Genomic DNA, 18452 nt, shown 5'->3' on the forward strand with positions numbered 1-18452 from the left:
AATATCCTCCAGTCTTTTGAAAGACTCTTGTGCTTTAAAATCAATATTGCATTCAACAATCCCTCAACAAGATATTGTCGGTTTGCAATCACTCGCCTCTTTCCAATGGGCCCCTTGCTAACTACGCTATCTGACCTTGAGCCTAACTCTGTCTTTGACAACTTGGACCCATGCCAACTGGCAGAAATATAGAAGGCCCATCTTGGAGGACCTACGGAGTTGGAAACCACTCCAGACGTTTTGGCTTGTCTGCTCAACGCAATTAACATGTCCATATTGCCGAAAATCTTGTATTTGTTTCAGACGCTATCCTTCACCTCCAGCACGACATACACACCTTTATCTGGGATGGAAAATGCCCAAGGTTTTCCCATAAGATCCTATGCTTCCTAGAGACCGGGGGGACCTGGCGTTCCCTAATCTTTTGGAGTACTATTGGGCGTCACACCTCTGTTATGTCTCTGAGTGGGTCGCTCAAGAAAGCGAAAAGCTCTCGTTCCACATTGACCCACATTGGTTGTCCACCTTTTTGGGACCTGGCCTGGCTCCCAAAGCTTCTTAGACCCTGCTGTGCGTATATTGCCCTCCCCACTAGGACAGTTCTCGGAATTTGGGACAAGATAGCGATTTCAAGGTTCTCACCACCTTCCCTTCCCCTAATACTCCCCTGGCCCGGATTTCCCTCCTTCCTTACAACCGCATTTGTTCCTCCATTGGAGAAAGGGCAAATGCCGTACGATCTAAGACCTTTCAAGGGGGGCACATTTAAAACCTTCGACCAATGCACTTTCAACTTTTGGACACCCCTTGGTTGCAAAATTATAAATTGAGACACTGGCTGCTTCATCCCTCCAACACCCAGAAAGCGACACAGCGACTCACCCCTTTGAGACACTGGTAAGATCCTTCGAAGGCACACAGCTTGATCTCCCCACACATACCAGGTGAGGCAACACTCCGCCCCTCTTTATCAACACACCTATCTAGCACAGTGGCATGCGGAGTCCACAGAAAGCATCTCTCCGAAACAATGGGAGCAACTCTGGAGTGACATTCCTAGGAGATACAGGAGCATAGCCCAGCGTGAAACTAATGACTAGGTGATATTACACTCTGCCACGCTTACAGAGAATGTTCCCAACTTCCTTCCCCCACTACTGGCTCTGCCACTCGTCGACTGGTGACTTTTTTCGTATTTGGTGGTCTTGCCACCCTACTAACCCTACACTGGAAGGAAACTGAGTCACATTAAGGGTACCATAGGCTTCCCTCTCCTGAACTCATATTAAACTATCATCCTTAGTATCCAGCCCTTAACGCTATGACTCTCTCTGAATGGCACCTCATAGCTCACATTCTAGGTGCAGCTAAAATGTTACTTGCCCTACATTGGAAGAAAACCACCGCAATGCCAATTGCCCTGTGGTTCACGCGCCTTTAGCATGTCATGGCTATGGAACTCTTATCTAACAGGATAAAAAACACTGAGTCCATATTTGCCCACATCTGGCAGCCACTAATAGACTATTTCTCAGAAATGGAATATTCTTATTTTACACCGCTCCGTCTCAGGGTGTGCCAACTTTTCGAATCCGCCCCCCCTGGACTTTGGAGCCAACGCCCCATGCAGGGAGGACCAGCCTTCTACCCCAGTAACACCGGCCTCCTCCCCTTAGTTCCCTGCAAAGTTCACTCTATCGCTCGCTTGGGACACCCTCTTACCTTTATCCTTCCTCGGACTGCTCACGTCCCAGACTGTTATGCCCTTGACTGAACCTTTTCCTTACCCCTTCTTCCCTATCTTTCTCTATATTTGTCAAGTGCCTTGCTATTTTCTGATGGTTCTACTCTTTCACAGTTGGCTGTCCCAATGGCTGGAGGCTGCTCTTGTCTACAGTCCTCTCATTGTCGGACATATGGCTTATTTCGACTTATGCTTCTGTTGCATAGTTTACACGATGCTGTGGTATTTTGCGAAGATGGATCTCCATTGCATGCCTCTAATTGTATTGCATTTCTATGCCTTTTTGAATTTCTTTAATAAAATGATTTGAAGTAAAAGAAGAAAAACTCACCTACTGGAGGGTCTTGGGTTCATCATTAACGAGGAGTAATAGTATCTCCTGACTCCAGCACCGTAAACGACGTTCCTTGGATTCATAGGGGACTCTAACAAATATATTGAGCCTTCCATCTAACAAAAAATAAGGCAGGTACTTTGGAAAACATTGTAGCATGAAAAGATCACCTTGAAACAGATCGCTCAACTGGTGTCCTGCTTTGTTCATCAGTACCAGTGATATATCCGGGCAGGTCTATTAAAGGCCCCACTAAAGTCTAAAACCCATCCGCCGCTGCAAAGGCTTGACTTACTGGTATAGGATGCCAAGGAAGCAATGATGTGCTGGCTCACACACATGAAAGTGTGGAACAGGAAAGCAATATTCAGGTTCAACCTGGATATTATCAAATTGGATGCCAGCAAAAGAGGCTGGGGTACCAGGTGTGAAAATTTTCAACAGGAGGAAAAGAGTTCGTGCTAGAGCATTAACACCACTGTCTGGAATTACTGGCAGACTCGCTCACGGTGCAGTGCTGACTGAGAAGACAGTAAAATGTTGCGTCCTTTTGAAGATGGACAACATCTCAGCAGTGCGTTCCATCAACTACCCAAGGTGATCAATATCCAAGACTGTCTGCCTGGTAAAGAACTTTAGGCACTTCTGACTGGACAACAACATTTCTGTGATTGCAAAGTATCCCCGGGCATGGCCAATAATGTGGCAGACTGATATTCAAGGCACTTACAGGGCATGAGTCTGTGGAAACTAGACCCAGAAATCTTCAGGTAGATGAGAACAGAGAGGGCTCCTTCTCTATAGACTTCGAGACATGGATCACCAAGTGGACAAGTATTTCAGCTGGAAGCTAGATCCATATACGGCAGGAAAGGATACCTTTCTCCATTTCCAATTATCACAAAACTATGAACTCAGGCCAGCAGGCAGAAAGCGGACATGGTAGTCATAACACTGACATGGAGGTCTCAAATATAGTGTCCAGTCCTGAATTTTCTTGGGATTGTCAAAATTGCTTCCTGTTGTGTCAGAGTGTCTTCTGGGTCCACCCAGGCACACACACCACCTTCTGATGGACCGGAAACTACATCTCATGGCTTGGAGGATTAAAAGAATGAGGAAACATCCCTGGACTTTCACAACAGTCGCAAATGCTCTTCTGAACAGATGAAACAGTTAAGTGATACAGGTCAGTCTGGAAGCGACGGATAGGTTGGTGTTTGAGAGGGACGTGAATCCTGTGGGATGTTGTGCACATATTAAACTTCTTGTGGTACACTGCATTGGAAGAAATGGCTTAGAAGTCGGTAAGCCCCTTTAGATTGGCCATACCAGCTGGATATACTCCGATTGATGGTTCCCCTTTTGGGGAACACCCATTGGTCAGGAAACTAATGCTGAAAATACATTTGTCCCTTCCTCTAGAACTTAGATATTCTTTGGGATGTGGATAGAGTCCTCAATTCTTTCTCTCTTGGAGGAGCAATATGTATTTGTCCAGTAAAGAGTTATCTGACAAACTTGCCATTGTGCTATGCCTTGTTTCCTGCAGGAGAGTCTCTGATATCAGAGCCTTGGATACTACTGGTAGAGTATTTACACTGGAAGGGGGTAATTTTCATATTTCCAGGAGGGCACAGTGTAATTCCAGGGAAGTTTCATAACCCAGCCTATGTTGCTACCCCAAAATTATGTGCAGTCAGATGTATTAAGGTTTACGAAAGCTTGAATGAGGGGATTCTTCCTTCGGACGAATGACAATTGCTAATCTCTATGCTATGCGCAAGCCACTTAGGGTGGTGTCCTGTCCTAATGTAGCAAGATATGGCAGATCAACTATGCTGGAAGTACCTCAGTTTTCAGAACGCACTGCATGTGGAGCTATGGCTTGGAAAGCTTTCATGCTTGGAGCATGACTGGAAGACATATTCAATTGCGTAGACTGGTGTAAGGATTCTGTTTTTTAACGTTTTTTACTTTAACCCAGTCGGTGATATTGCAATACTGGTGGTGCTTAGTAAGCTTTGAACAAGCATAATCATCGCCTCTGGTCCTGACATAGAAAATTTCCTGGCTTTCTTAATGGAAAGTCTCAATTTTATCAAGAATACGGAGGTGAGAATTATCTTACCGGACAATCAAGGCTGTCTGCACTCCCCCCAATAAGGCAATAATGCACAATTGGTGGTCAGAGGATCTTACAACCTATTGCGTAGGTATTTATTAATTATTCTTTTTTTTTCTTATTGTCTAAGGAATTGCATTTTAATTTTATTCAATTGAACAGTAAATAGATAGTTACAATTTAATTTAATGTTATTAAGTGATATGTTTTGAACTGTGATTATTTTTCCCATTGCAGGAACCAAAACTTCGAAACAGAAATGAGCTGGAGATATGGAACTGAAACTTTCGCACGAAGAAAGAGGGGACTCTGGCTTATTACTCGATAAAGCTTTTCTTCTCGCGTTCCAAAAAGGGAAAGATAGTTTGTTGATGTTGTGCTTAAGGCTGCTTTAGAAATAAAAGTGAAGAAAGTTAAGCATAATCATTGCCTCCGTGTCCTTAACAGATATTCATCTTTCGATTACAAAAGCTAGGAAATGTTATGTTCCTGTTCTAGTACTCTTCTCCATGTCATTGTACAATTTTTTCAAGCAGGGTTTTCTCAGCTGATGCATGTGTAACTAACCTCTATTTTTTGCCACCATATGTAATAGGTACATTTATTTATTTTTACTTGTTTTTTAAGGTGTAGTTAAATGGTAAGTCACAGTAATGGCACGCAAGGATTTGTTTTTTTCAAGCAGTTGCATTTCTCCAGTATTGGGGTGTCTTTCATATATTCACATGCCTGAATATTCCCCGTCGTCGAAGTGGGAACCCCACGGTAATTAAAATAGCAATAAAACCAACCATATATTTATATAAAAACATAATTACATATATTCTAAAACCATAAATACTCATAAGTACCAAGGTTAGCATTAACACATAGGAATACATTAAAAGAAAAAGCACTTTCATAGCATATCCATGTCAATATGTTAGGCCGAACTACAGCCAATCAGGCGCAAGCACCCCTCTAGAACCTTCTCCTCAGAGGTTCAGGCTCTCAGATTTTCTACCGGACGTTGTGTGAAGGGAGTCTCCCTGAGCTCTGCTCAGTTTTTTCTATTTCTTTGTGGATGTCTTCAAGTAAGAAGTCTCTGTTTTGACCATGTGCTTCTTTTGGGAAATTGCGGCTCTTCTCAGACGACCCTCACAAGAAGTGTATTTACTGCCTCTATCCAGAGCATGAGGAAGGTAAATGTAAAATTTGCAGGACTTTCTCAACCAAGACCCTTAAGGACAGGGAGGGACGTCTCCTCCTGTGGTTGCAGAGGTTGAAGGATAAGGATTTACCTCTTTCTGATGCAGAAGGCCTTGCGTCAGGTGTGTCTAGAGCCCCTTCTAAGCGTAGCAGTGTGCAGGACTTGCCATCTCCATTCCTAAAGAAGAGGAAGCTTCAACTCCAGAAGGCTCTTGCTGTGTCTCCACCTCTTCCTGCTACACCTACGCCCTCAAGATCTGACTCTCAGGCGTCTACGGCTCCTTCTACGCATGTTTCCACTAAAAAACGTGCTAAATCATCGATGGGAGCATCGACGGTCAGTCCGACGACGAGATCTGCCGTCTCTGGCTCAGTGACGATGACTTGTGCCAGTGGGTCGTCGACGGTGGCTGCGTCAACGTCGTCAGTGTCGACGATGGTGTGTGTCAGCTTCAAATCTGTCTCGTCGACGTCCAAATCTTCGTCAACGCCTTCGGTAAAGAGAGCCTCCTCGTCGGCGGGTGCTCCAACGACGACGACTCCGTCGACGACTGTTTCGGCGGCAGCGGCTCCGTCGACGGTGGCCCCATCGATGGCGGCTTAGTCGACGGCGGTGGCATCATCGTCAACGGCTTCGTCGCTCGTCGACGGAGTAACTGTCGTCGACGTCTACCTTCGCATCATTGCCTCTGGTGCCAATTTCTTCATCCGGTTCTGGGACTCCTGCTGTTGACCCTCTGCTCCAACGTCGACATGTGTCTTTGGATCAACTTCCGATTCCACGTCACTCTCAGCCTCCATCTCCTCTTTTTGCCACAGGTTCGGAGCCTGACTCTGGTTCGGATGAGGAGGAAGATGATAGATTTCGGTCAGCTCAAAGCCCTTCGGAGCTGGTCATAAAATGTCAGGACTATGAGGACGATCAGGAAGATTATTACTTGCATGAGGAGGAACCTTCAACTCAGGTTACCACAGCACAAATACCGCTCTCCCTCATTTCTAATCTCCAATACATGCTGGAGGACTATAATAGACGATTTCCACCATCTCACCATGGATCTCCTCAGCCTACGGTGCCTGTAACTACAGCGGCTCCTTCCTCTACTGCACTGCCAGAGCCATCGGCACCATCTGCACCATCCATTCGGATTCAGGCAACTGTTTATGAGGATGATGACGTTTGGCCAGATCGTGAAGACGGCGAAGTTGATGATGATGATGGGACCATGGCGGATTGGGACAATTATCAGATCCAGACACCGTCACCGCCCCCTTCGGGTCCAGGGGATTCCCCCCCTGTTGGTATAGCTGGTTTTCACCAACTTATGGAACGAGCGGCGCTGCAATTTAAACTCCCTATGGTTCTGAAGGATGAGGACTGTTTTCTTTATGATTTCAAGAGTCAACCTCTTAAACAGGTCCTTGCAGTGCCCATATTTGACTTTATCTGGAATGAGGGTGTCAAACTGATGCAGACGCCAAATTCTATTCCGGCGCTTCTTCCTCATTTGGTGAAGAAATATAGGGAACCCCAGGGTTCTCCAGCTTGCCTGGTAGCACAACCTAAACCCGATTCCGTGATCACCCAGGCCGCACAGCGCCGTTCCAGGAATCCGTCTTCACCTATTACCGCACCTCCTGACCGTGAAGGACGTCGTCTTGATGCTATTGGGCGAAAGTTTTCCACTATGGCTTCTACCACCGTGAGGGCTACGAATTCTCTGGCCATTCTGGGTCGCTACGACCGCCAGATGTGGTCGGATATGTCTTCTTTTATCGACCTCATTCCTGAACCCTCCAGAGCAGAAGCTCTCAAGATTCTTCAGGAGGGAGAGAGAGCATCATCAGAGATTATCGACTGCTCTGTGGACATTGCTTGCACTGGTTTTCGTCAGCTTGCGGGGGCAGCTGTTTTACGTCGTCAGGGCTGGCTTCGTTCCATCTCTTTTCACCTGGAGGTTCAGGCGAAAATCCTCGACATGCCCTATGACGGCGAATTGCTCTTTGGCCAGCATGTGGACGACGCACTTCAAACCATCAAAAAGGACACCGAGACGGCTCGTGCCCTAGGCACTTTGCAGTTTCGCAAGCAGCCTTTTCGTGGTGCACGCGGGCGCGGCACCTCCTCTTCTTTTCGCAGCGGATCCAACCAGTACCGCTCCTACGGTCAAGGAAATCAGACATATTCCTCCCAGCCACAGCAGTCCTATCGGCAACAGTCTACCAAGTTGTACAGAGGAAAGTCTTCCTACAGAGGCTCCGCTTCTAAGAAGCAATGACTTGCTTTCCCCGCTCAGAGTTGGAGGTCGAATCTCCCTTTTCTTTTCCAATTGATCTTCAATCACTTTGGACCGTTGGGTGCTGGACATTGTGTCAAAAGGCCATGCTTTGGATTGGCTGACCCAAGCCCTCCTAATACACACACAGCGATCCACACAACAACTCCGGGATAAGTGGGCGGAGGATAGAGGAAGGGTATGGACGGACAAGTGATGGGCTGTGGTACTGGCCGGCCCGGTCAATGTCCCACGCAACTCACGTTTTAAAATCATACAGTTTTATATATTACATCGCGCATATTTGTCGCCGGAAAAGATCAATAAATACTTCTCGACTACCACATCCGCGTGCCCCAGATGCTCCCTGGTTGGTGCTGATCTCCTGCACATGCTTTGGGCCTGTCCCGCTATATTACCATATTGGAACACGGTGACTGCCCTATTGAAGCGGAGCACCGGTGACGACCTGCCGCACACGTGGGAAGCGTGTCTCTTGGGCCTGTACAAAAGGACCAAACTCAACAAGGTACCGACCAGGTTCCGAGACCTGGGCCTCATCACGGCCAAGCGCTTGCTCACTAAACGGTGGAAAAAAGATAGACCCCCGCAAGCCAAACACTGGTACACCTCCTCCGACAACTGGGCGAGAGCGGAGGGTGTCCCACTGCGCAGGGAGGATACGGCGGGACTGAGAAAATTCCCCATTGCGCAACTCTGGGATGAAACCTTGCAATCCTTCCAACCGGCGAGCCTGGATCAGGGAGTCATTTAATGGTGCCCCTCCCTGGGTCGACCACTGACGATGACTAGGAAGAAACACATTATGCTCCCACTACCACCTTACTGCCAGTGTCGAAAGGAAGACTCAACACATGCCTGAGAGACGAGATGCTGCTGCGTAGCTGTGCCGCGAAGGCGACCTAGAATCCCCCACTGCACCGGCACTAACGCTCTGATGCCCATCGGGCAATACCGGACCTTTCCCCCCCTCCTCCCACTCCCTCCGCGAAGTGAGCTAGCCCTCCTCGCGACCACAATCACCCCGAGCCACTGTCATACCACCGACCCAGCACCTCCATAGAAATACTATGACACGCCTCCCACTATACTGTCCTGCCATCCTCATTCTTCTCTTTTAAGACTTGTCCCCCCCTTCTTTTCTCTATCCTTCCATTACTAGTTCAGGTCGGGGGACATGACAGTTTTCCCCCCCGACGCCTTTGTTAAAATGTTGAGAATGTGGTATTGGATCCATACAATTGTTTACTCCGGACCAAATGCATGGCGATCCCGTTAAGGGGTATATCTCACATATTATCTGACGGAAAAGACCAGGGATAGACACATGGGCGCAAGAACATGCTGCCCCATACCGCATCCCTATGCCTCGGCTTACGATGCACCTAACGCCATACAGCAACACACTTGCCACAGAGTTCAATACCTCTGTGTAATTCACCGACTATCGAAGTTCTGTGGTGTGACAGGAACTTATTATCTAATATCATTGATTAGCATTGTTGTTATGGAGTGAGACGAACTCTGTATAACATTTTCCTTTACTCAATGCCTTAAAAGTGTATTGTATAGACAATAATTGTTGGAAAACTAATAAAACATATTCAAACAAAAAAAAAGGCCATGCTTTGGAGTTTGTCAAGTTCCCTCCAAACACTCCTCCAACTGGTCCACCTCCGGCTCACCTCAAGGAGCTCTTTCAACAAATTCGACTCATGATTCAGAAAGGTGCCATCGAAGTGGTTCCCAAGTCTCAGAAGGGGATGGGATTCTATTCCCGTTTTTTCCTAATCCTCAAGAAGTCCGGCGAATGGCGTCCGATCCTCGACTTAAGGGCCCTAAACAAGTACCTGAAGTGTCAATCCTTCCCCATGCTCACGCTCGCGGAAATTCTCAGCCTTCTCTCCAAGGGCGACTTCCTGACCACCATCGATCTCCAGGACGCCTATTTCCACGTGCCGATACTTCCAAGACACCGGAAGTACTTGCGCTTCCGGGTAGGGCGCAGAGATTTTCAATTCAAGGTTCTGCCTTTCGGCCTTCGCTCCGCCCCTTGCGTCTTCACGAAAGTCCTGGCCCCGGTGGTGGCACATCTACGTTTGAAGGGCGTTCAAATCTTTCCCAACCTGGACGACTGTCTCATGAAGTCGCAATCTTGTCTTCAGGCGTCTCTGGACACTCGATTCTGTCAGAATCTATTCCACTCGCTCGGTCTGTCCATCAACACCGAGAAGTCTCAGTTCGATCCAGCTCCCTGCAGGACCTTTCTAGGCGCCACCCTGAATACTTCGCTGGTGAAGGCATTTGTGTCTCCCGAACGCCGGCTGCAGATTCTACGCCTAGCTGCTCTCCTCCGTTCAAAAGGGTCCGTTTCAGTTTGTGTATTGAAATCTTTTCTCGGAATGGCATCCTCCTGCATCTCCCTGATCCCAAATTGCAGGCTCAAGAGTCGCCCAATTCAGTAGGAACTGGACAATCAGTGGCGCCAGGTCACCGGCTCTTTTAACGATTTCGTCCTGGTGACCGCTCGGATGAGGTCCGCTCTCCACTAGTGAGCTCAACCATCCCACATCTCTGCCGGTACTTCTTTCCTGACCATTGCTCCAGAGCTCGTCCTTACCACGGATGCCTCCTTGGAAGGTTGGGGCGCACATCTTCAGGGGCTATCCATAAAGGGCAAGTGGACCCTGTCTCAACGTTCTTGGCACATCAACAGACTGGAACTAATGGCCATTTTCCTTGCGCTCAAGTCTTTCCGTCTTCTGCTTCAGGGAGAATCAGTGCTCATTCAAACCGACAATACCACCAGTATGCACTATGTGAACAAACAGGGCGGCACCAAGTCACCGCTCCTCTCTCAGCTGGCACAGAGCATCTGGGACTGGGCACTCCATCACCACATTACCCTGACAGCGGTTCACCTACCAGGCATCTCTAACATCCTAGCGGATTCCCTCAGCAGGTCCGCGTCCTCGACCCACGAGTGGGAGTTGCATCAGCCGACTCTGGACTTCATCTTTCGGCTGTGGGGTCGCCCGAACATGGATCTTTTTTGCGAGCCCTGTGAACCGGAAATGCCCGTCTTATGCAATCTGGCTTCCCCATCAAGGGGCGTGCGGCAATACCCTTTTGATGGACTGGTGCAATCTATTCGCCTACGCTTTTCCGCCGATTCCGCCGGTTCCTCGAGTGTTGTGGAAAATGCAGAGACAGCCCTGCCACATTCTCCTGATCGCTCCCAGATGGCCTCGACAAGTGTGGTTCTCGGAACTGCTGCTTCTCTCACAGTGCAAACCCATCCTCCTTCGTCCTCGAGCGGATCTCCTCACAATGGACAAGGGTCAGATCTGCCATCCGGACTCCTTCTCTCTCAAATTATCGGCCTGGAACCTGAGCACCTTGAATTTGCCCACTTGAACATTTCGCCAGCATGTAGAGAGGTTCTTGCCAATGCGAGAGCTCCGTCCACAGTAAAGACTTACAAGCTAAAGTGGAAAAGGTTCCGTCACTGGTGTGCATCTGCCAACATCCATCGCGTGCACTCTTCTCCTGCTCAGCTTCTGCCGTTCTTTCTGCAGTTGGCTCAATCAGGACTTTCCCACTCCACTTTGAAGGTCTTCCTAGCGCCAATATCTCGTTTTCGGCAGGATGTGTCTTCCTCTTTCTACTCTTCCAGAGTCATTCGGCAGTTTTTCAAGGGGCTGTTCAGGATGTTTCCGCCCATTCGACGTCCTCCTCCTACCTGGCCTCTCAATGTTGTTTTGGCACAATTGATGAAGGCGCCTTTTAAGCCCATCCACAAAGCGGATTTGAAATTTTTGACCTGGAAGGTTGCCCTTCTCTTGCCTTGACCTCCTCTCGTCGCGTGAGTGATATTCACGCCTTTACCATTCAGCCTCCTTTCCTTCGATTCAAATCGGACTGTGTTGTACTTTGCACCAACTCGGGATTCATGCCTAAGGTGCCAACTGATTTTCACCTCAATGAACCAGTGTTCTTAAAGACTTTCTTCGCTAATCCTCAATCTCCGGCGGAGCAACTTTTGCATTCATTAGACGTTAAGAGATGCCTTAAATTCTACATCGATAGGACAGCGCCCTTTCGTAGGTCTGATCAACTGTTCATTGCTTACAGGCGCATGCGCAAAGGGTGTTCTGTTACCAAGCCAACTATTGCACGTTGGATTTCCTCAGCAATCTCATTCTGTCATCAGAAGGCCGGCAAGACTCTTTAATCTACAGTGAGAGCTCATTCCACCAGGGCGATGTCATCCTATATGTCCCTGTTTGCTGGTGTGCCGATTCACCAAATATGTCGAGCAGCCACTTGGTCCAGCAGGCATACTTTCACTAAGCACTACTGTCTTGAGATGATCAACGAAGCTGATAGGGTAGTGGGCCAAGCGGTGCTTCGCAATCTTTTTAAATAAGGTGAGCCTCTTTCTTTCCCTTCGCATTATGTCATTTTCATTGCATTTTCATGCTAATGCACTGCTATTTTGTCTTGCGGCCAGCTATTACTTCTCACTATTCTGTTCAAGCATGTGAATCTATGAAAGACACCCCAATACTGGAGAAGAGCAATTGTTACTTACCTGTAAACGGTGGTTCTCCAATATTGGTGTCTTTCATAGATTCACATGCGATCCACCCACCTCCCCTCAGAGGCTCACTTCTCCTCCTAGACTCTTTTGTCACTCTTGTGCTACAAAAATCTGAGGGCCTGAGCCTCTGAGGAGAAGGTTCTAGAGGGGTGCTTGCGCCTGATTGGCTGTAGTTCGGACTAACATAACGACATGGATATGCTGTGAAAGTGCTTTTTTCGTTTAATGTATTCCTATGTGTTAATGCTAACCTTGGTACTTATGAGTATTTATGGTTTTAGAATGTATGCAAATATGTTTTTATATACATATATGATTGGTTTTATTGCTATTTTATTTACCGTGGGGCTCCCACTTCGACGACAGGGAATATTCAAGCATGTGAATCTATGAAAGACACCAATACTGGAGAACCACCGTTTGCAGGTAAGTAACAATTGTTCTTTCTGCTGGTTACTTCCTCTTTTGTGTCACATGCTGTGTTAGCTTAGTGTGCTCTTTTACTACAGTTCTGGTGTCTACTTTACCTCCACTGACTTAGTATCCTCCACAAGCACTTTTGCTCACTTGCTCACTAGTTGTACAACAACCTGCTGACACCACTCCCCCAAATATTCCCCCTGAGCACTGCTGTGACAGTGTGCTTCTGCACCTGTCACAGCAGTGCTCAGGGGGAATATTTGGGGGAGTAGACACACCCCTTCTTTGCAGGAGTAGACACACCCCTTCCTCTGCTAAGGGCTATTTCCTCTCATCCTGCTAGCATGATGTTGACAATCAGTCAGCAATCAAATCACCCTAATTTAGGCCAAAGGAATCTTTGAATGACATGTGGTATTTATTATTGAAATGCTTAACAAGCCATTGCTCCTTCTCTTATGTAATTCTGTTCAACTCTTGGTGGTTTCTTTCAATCAGAATTAGATTGTTGATCACTTAAATAAAATATTATAACTGTTTCTATGTAGTTATAATTACTCTTCTTTCTATTTCAGGTGTCCTGAAATGGTTATTCATGTCATGTTACAAAACATCGTGTGACAGTGAAGAGACTACATTCAAGTGAGTAATCCACCCTATTGTATGTCTAAAATCTCAGACCTCATCAGCTACCACACCTTGACCCACTTCTCATCGGCCAAACTTGGTTTACTCCCACATATTCACATTTCCAAGACATCCTTGTTGTCACAAGCTACAACATCCTGCGTAAGGACTGCACAAGAACAGAGGAGGCCTTACATATCATCCATTAGTCTGCTTGGTCTTGCACCCTAGGCAGGAAAGTGACATTTAATTCAATGGAGTGCTTTACATACCACTTCACTCCCTTGGCAAATCCGTCTGCATCTTCCACTTCATCTACAGTGCTCCTGGGCCGGGGAAGGACTTTATAGATGAATGTGTGGACATCCCCACCAATGCATTCATCTGACAGCATCCTCTTCAATGACTTCAAACTTCCAAGCAATTCCAAACATGTAAAAGGCAAGGGACACCTTCAACCTCATTAATACATTCAATGTGGCACAGAGTATCACCCAACCACTTGTCGGGACAAATACTCAAACTTTCTTTCTTAACATTACCAACTATCCAGTGCAACCTACTATACCCATGGACTGGACTGACCACCCTTACTGTCCCAATACTTCGCTCAGCATCCAAACAACACAATGAGATCAACCAAAAGAGAAAATAAAACCTTCATATGCTTCAAAGTCTACTACTGTGGCAGCTTAAAGCTCCAAACTCATCTCTCGCCCTGCCACCTCCATGTCCTTACCTTAGTACTCTTCTAAACAACTTCAACACATTGTTAATAAACCATTTGAATACCTATGAGCAGTGCGAATTAAACCTTGCAGCACCATGATACTCTAAAAATCTCACTCACTACAAATGCTGCAGAGAAGAAAGAATGGAAGGAAAACAGAACTATTGATGACTTGACGCAACTGAAGTTTCTCTGCACACAGGCAACTCATCACATCACTGTTATACCAGCATCGTCAGTTAAGTTACTAACTGAACTAGATACCCGTTCAAGACATCAAAGCACTGCATCAACTTGTACTCCTCAAATACGCGTGATGCCATCATCTTTTCAGCGAAAAAATACAAACGGCCCAAGAGTACATCATTAACTGCTTCTTTTAGAGATGCACCTCTGTCTGTGTTACATCCCACATGCCAAGCCTATAAACCCTTTTATCTCTTAGACCTCACTAACATCCTCAGTTCCCTCAAAGCCTATTCCAAAGACGAAGTCATACCCTTGCTCTTCATCCAGGCACTCTCCTAAAAAGCTCTCCCACCTCTGCTCACTGCCTCCAAAGCCTCACTAACATGCAAGGCGTGAAGGCAAAAACTAGGTGCAAATTTGCAAGACTAACCCTTGGAGCATTTGCTACTATAGGGCTCACCTGCCTCTGCTAACCTTGTGAGGCATAAATACCTGAATATACCATACCCTACTGAGACCAGACAAAATAGGGTTTGTATGTGTGCTTGAAAGAGTGTATTGCATATGTGTCATTGGTGAAATCCACAAATTGCAGTAGGAGACATGAGAAATGCTAAGTTATTGCAAAGGGATCCATGTGAGGTCCTGTTGGAAACCACATAAAATAAGGGTGATTTGAGATAGCTGAAACATGTCGACCAAACGATGCTAGAGTTAGTAATTCCTCTCAGTAAGCACCTCACTCTGTTTTTAACCTTGTCAAGATGATCCTAAATAAATAGGTGATTAGGACATCTTAGACAATTGTAAACAATTTTAGGATCCCAAATAAAAGACACCAAACAGCTCCACTTCTTGGCAAGGTAGAGCCCTTGAGGAGACAAAAGGTCCTGGCACTAGGGGCGGGCGGAACTTGCGTAGTGGCGCTACACAAAGCTCCGCAAAATGGTAAAAAATCTCCGCAAGCACGCATAAGTTCCGCAAACATGCGGAATTGCTTGTTCTGCCTGTTCACAATGCTTTTTTCCTGTTCACGAACGCTGTTTGCTTGCTTGGAGAGAAATATCTTGCGAACACGCAATTTAAAAGCGTGAACAAACCAAAAATTCCGCAATGCCGCGTTCTCCACGGAACGCAAAATTACCCAAATTCCGCTAGCGGAATGGAATTTACCGCCCAGGCCTACCTGCACGAGAACTGGACGATAAAGCATTTGTAATTCCAGGGAGTGTGAGTTCTAATTAAACCACTCAGGGATGTCCTTACCAAATATGTGCTTAAAAGAGATCATATACATGTAAATAAAGCCTTCCTCCCCGTTTGGTTGATTGTGTACATTTGGGAAGCTCGTTTATTTTCTCACTCTCTCCTTTGGAAAAAACACCCTATAGATATCTTACATTTTTTCCCTCTAAAGACGGCACCCTTAGTTTTGAAATAATCTCAGTATAAAGAATGGAACAGGTTAGGCGCTAGAGAATTCTTTCAGTTATGGAATAGTAACAGATATGCCAATAAATAGAGAACGGTATGGCTAAGAGGCAAGTGGAAGCTCTTAAAGGAATGTATATTTCATGTGTGACACTGTGCAGTATTATGTTACTATTCACTTTTACACAGTCAAATATGGTTGCCAATTGGTGGCGAACGGTTGTACTGTTTTTGGAAGCAAACCAAAGTGCAGCAGTTCTTTAAAAAGTCGACATCCCTATCCAATACGTTATCAAATATATGTGAAATGAGATATGGGGCTTTTGATTTGGGAAACATTCATTTTTTGCTACTATTACTGTACCATTTTATATCAAGTGGTGTTTTGATGCAGGACTATCAATGGCTCTGGTTCAGTTTGGGAAATATTCTGAAAATATTAGTCCAATATTACAGCCATAAATTAAAACAGTCAGTATGACTTTAAATGTGTCGTAATCCTATATAGTAATGGGTTTTTCACTTTACATACTGATCCTGATGTCTCAGTCTAACATAAGGGAGTTTTTCAAGCTTCAGATAATTGCAGTTCGATTTGCCTTAGATCTATTGATTAATTATGTTTAGCAAACTAATACCTATTGCTTGGTCCGATCTTCCAAAGAAGATGTTTTCTTTAAGAACCTAGGAGGCACTTGTCTGTTTGTCCAGATGTTCTCCGGATTGAAAAGGTATCATATTTGACAAATCTGCGCATATGTCGTTTGAAATTAAGATTTTCCTGTTGCTTTTGTCTGAGTAAGAGAGTACTATCGGGTCCCTTCTATGACTATGTAACTGGCAATTTAGCAAGAACCACTAAGCTCACTAAGTAGCTATAAGTGATGAGAAACACAAAAGTACTAAATATGCTGAGGGTGCGATTCTTTCTGGCACTTTCTTTTTTTCTGCACTTTGGGTAAAGAAGACTGCATGAGAATACATGGGAGTTCATAAATATATGCATGAAACAAAAGGTGAGAAATAGATACTGTGCACCAAAACTAATTAGATACGAAATAGATACCATGTATGCTTGAGGATCACTGCTAAAGTGCTCTTCGTGTCACCTTATAAGACTTGACGTTGTACTCAACAAGGATAAGTCATTGTTGGCACTATTAGTGAGCGAAGCCTTCAAAGGTAATACATTAAGATTAAATTGAATTATGTCTAGGCCCAAAAATATGGAAATGATTTTTATTAGGTTTTGTTAAGCTCCATCAGTCATATTGTTCGATTAACAGATCAGTGGGGGTTTGGTCCGAAGGAAGGCGGCAGCCAAAATAAACTGGCCACCAAAATGTGCATCAGCTGCTCTTTTAGATCCATGGGACATCAGCCAAAAGTTCCGCAATAACAGATTAAACATGCAGGCACTGTGAGATTAGAATGTGCAAATTCCTGGGTCACGTTGTTTTTTATGGTTTAGAAATGTATGAGTGTGTTTTCTAGAATGTGTGATTTATCACATATTGCTTGTTTTTAAAAGTATATATAATTTCATGAATGTATATAGTGTTACATTTCTGTGATTAAATGTATGCAATCAATTTATAAACTGAATTTGGTGAATAAAAAACACTTTTAAAAACACACAAAAAAACGTAATTGTGTGTTGGACCATACGTAGACTGCACTAGGATGTTATGTAGAAGGAATTTGGGTTGTCCTTCATGTTTACGATGCAGCAATTGATAGGGATCTGGGACAAGCTGAAAGACCTCGAGAATTGTTAACGTAGATCCGCCATATCGCTTAATTTTGGGTTTATGTTTGTCAGAACGATTCTGCGTTCATGCTTGCGTTGGCATTTTCCAGTAGTATTATTGCCCTTTGGCTCCATCCCCTGATCAGGTCGTTATTGAGAGGAGTTCCATTGAGGTGGCTATCTTCAGCAGAGTCTAGAATTCTGGCAAGTGGACCCAGTACGTCGAGAAGACGTTGTTGGGACCCTTTGAGGAATCTTTCTATCCTTTTTTCTTGGATCACGACCAAGTTGAAAAAGGAACTTTAGTTTAGGGTCCAAGTTGGAGGTATAGCAAGTCTTGTCTTGTCTTGAATAAAGGGTCTAGAACATTCGGCTCTAAAAATGTTACCGGTGTCCCTTTCTAAGAGGTTTCTTACCTATTTTTTTATGAATTTTGCAACATGGTCTTTAGGGCACCGCTCGGTACTTCTTGGGTGTTTGAGTTTTAATGGAGAGGACATTTCTTCTCCCAAGGGGTTAAGGATAATGTCTTTTTTTTTTAACTTTAGTTTTCAGTTTTGTAATTACAAACTCCCTCCTAGGCATCATTAATAACATTTGGTCGCAGATCGACAGACTTATTATGGCACATAGCAGGTTAGGACAACATCTGAAAAACATGGAAGTTCATGTGGTACTATAGCATAAATCACTACATTATGGACATCGCAATGGAAGATCGGCCAGGCCCCATATCGCACATTCTGCAAGTGACGCCTCAGTGATCCTCCCCTTCCTCCCCCTCAGATTCTGATCCGTGTGCTGAAAAGAGTTTGCCACTGGTCCCCTCTGATTCGCTGTGTAATGACTGTTCGTCAGTAGTGAGACCCGCCATACACATGGTACGCCATGCTAACAGATCATCATGTAATTTTTCATCCTTCCGAGTGGCTTGCATGTGTGTTTCCTCTGCGAGGGTCCATTCCCTCACGTCTTTAAGCCAAATTTCCACCTCAGGGGCCCTCTGTCCCATCC

General features: G+C 45.5%; 1 protein-coding gene across 1 annotated transcript in view; it reads left to right on the top strand.

Moving 5' to 3' along the window:
• LOC144752809 (uncharacterized) overlaps window positions 1-18452 on the top strand; it is a 489465-nt gene that overhangs the window by 97495 nt on the left and 373518 nt on the right. Inside the window, exon 2 of the mRNA XM_078640658.1 lies at window positions 13287-13353. The gene's annotated coding sequence lies outside the window, so the exon portion shown is untranslated. The remainder of the gene's footprint in view (window positions 1-13286; window positions 13354-18452) is intronic.

This window comes from Lissotriton helveticus, chromosome 5_1, assembly GCF_964261635.1.
Source record: "Lissotriton helveticus chromosome 5_1, aLisHel1.1, whole genome shotgun sequence".
In the NCBI taxonomy this organism is placed as follows: Eukaryota; Metazoa; Chordata; class Amphibia; order Caudata; family Salamandridae; genus Lissotriton; species Lissotriton helveticus.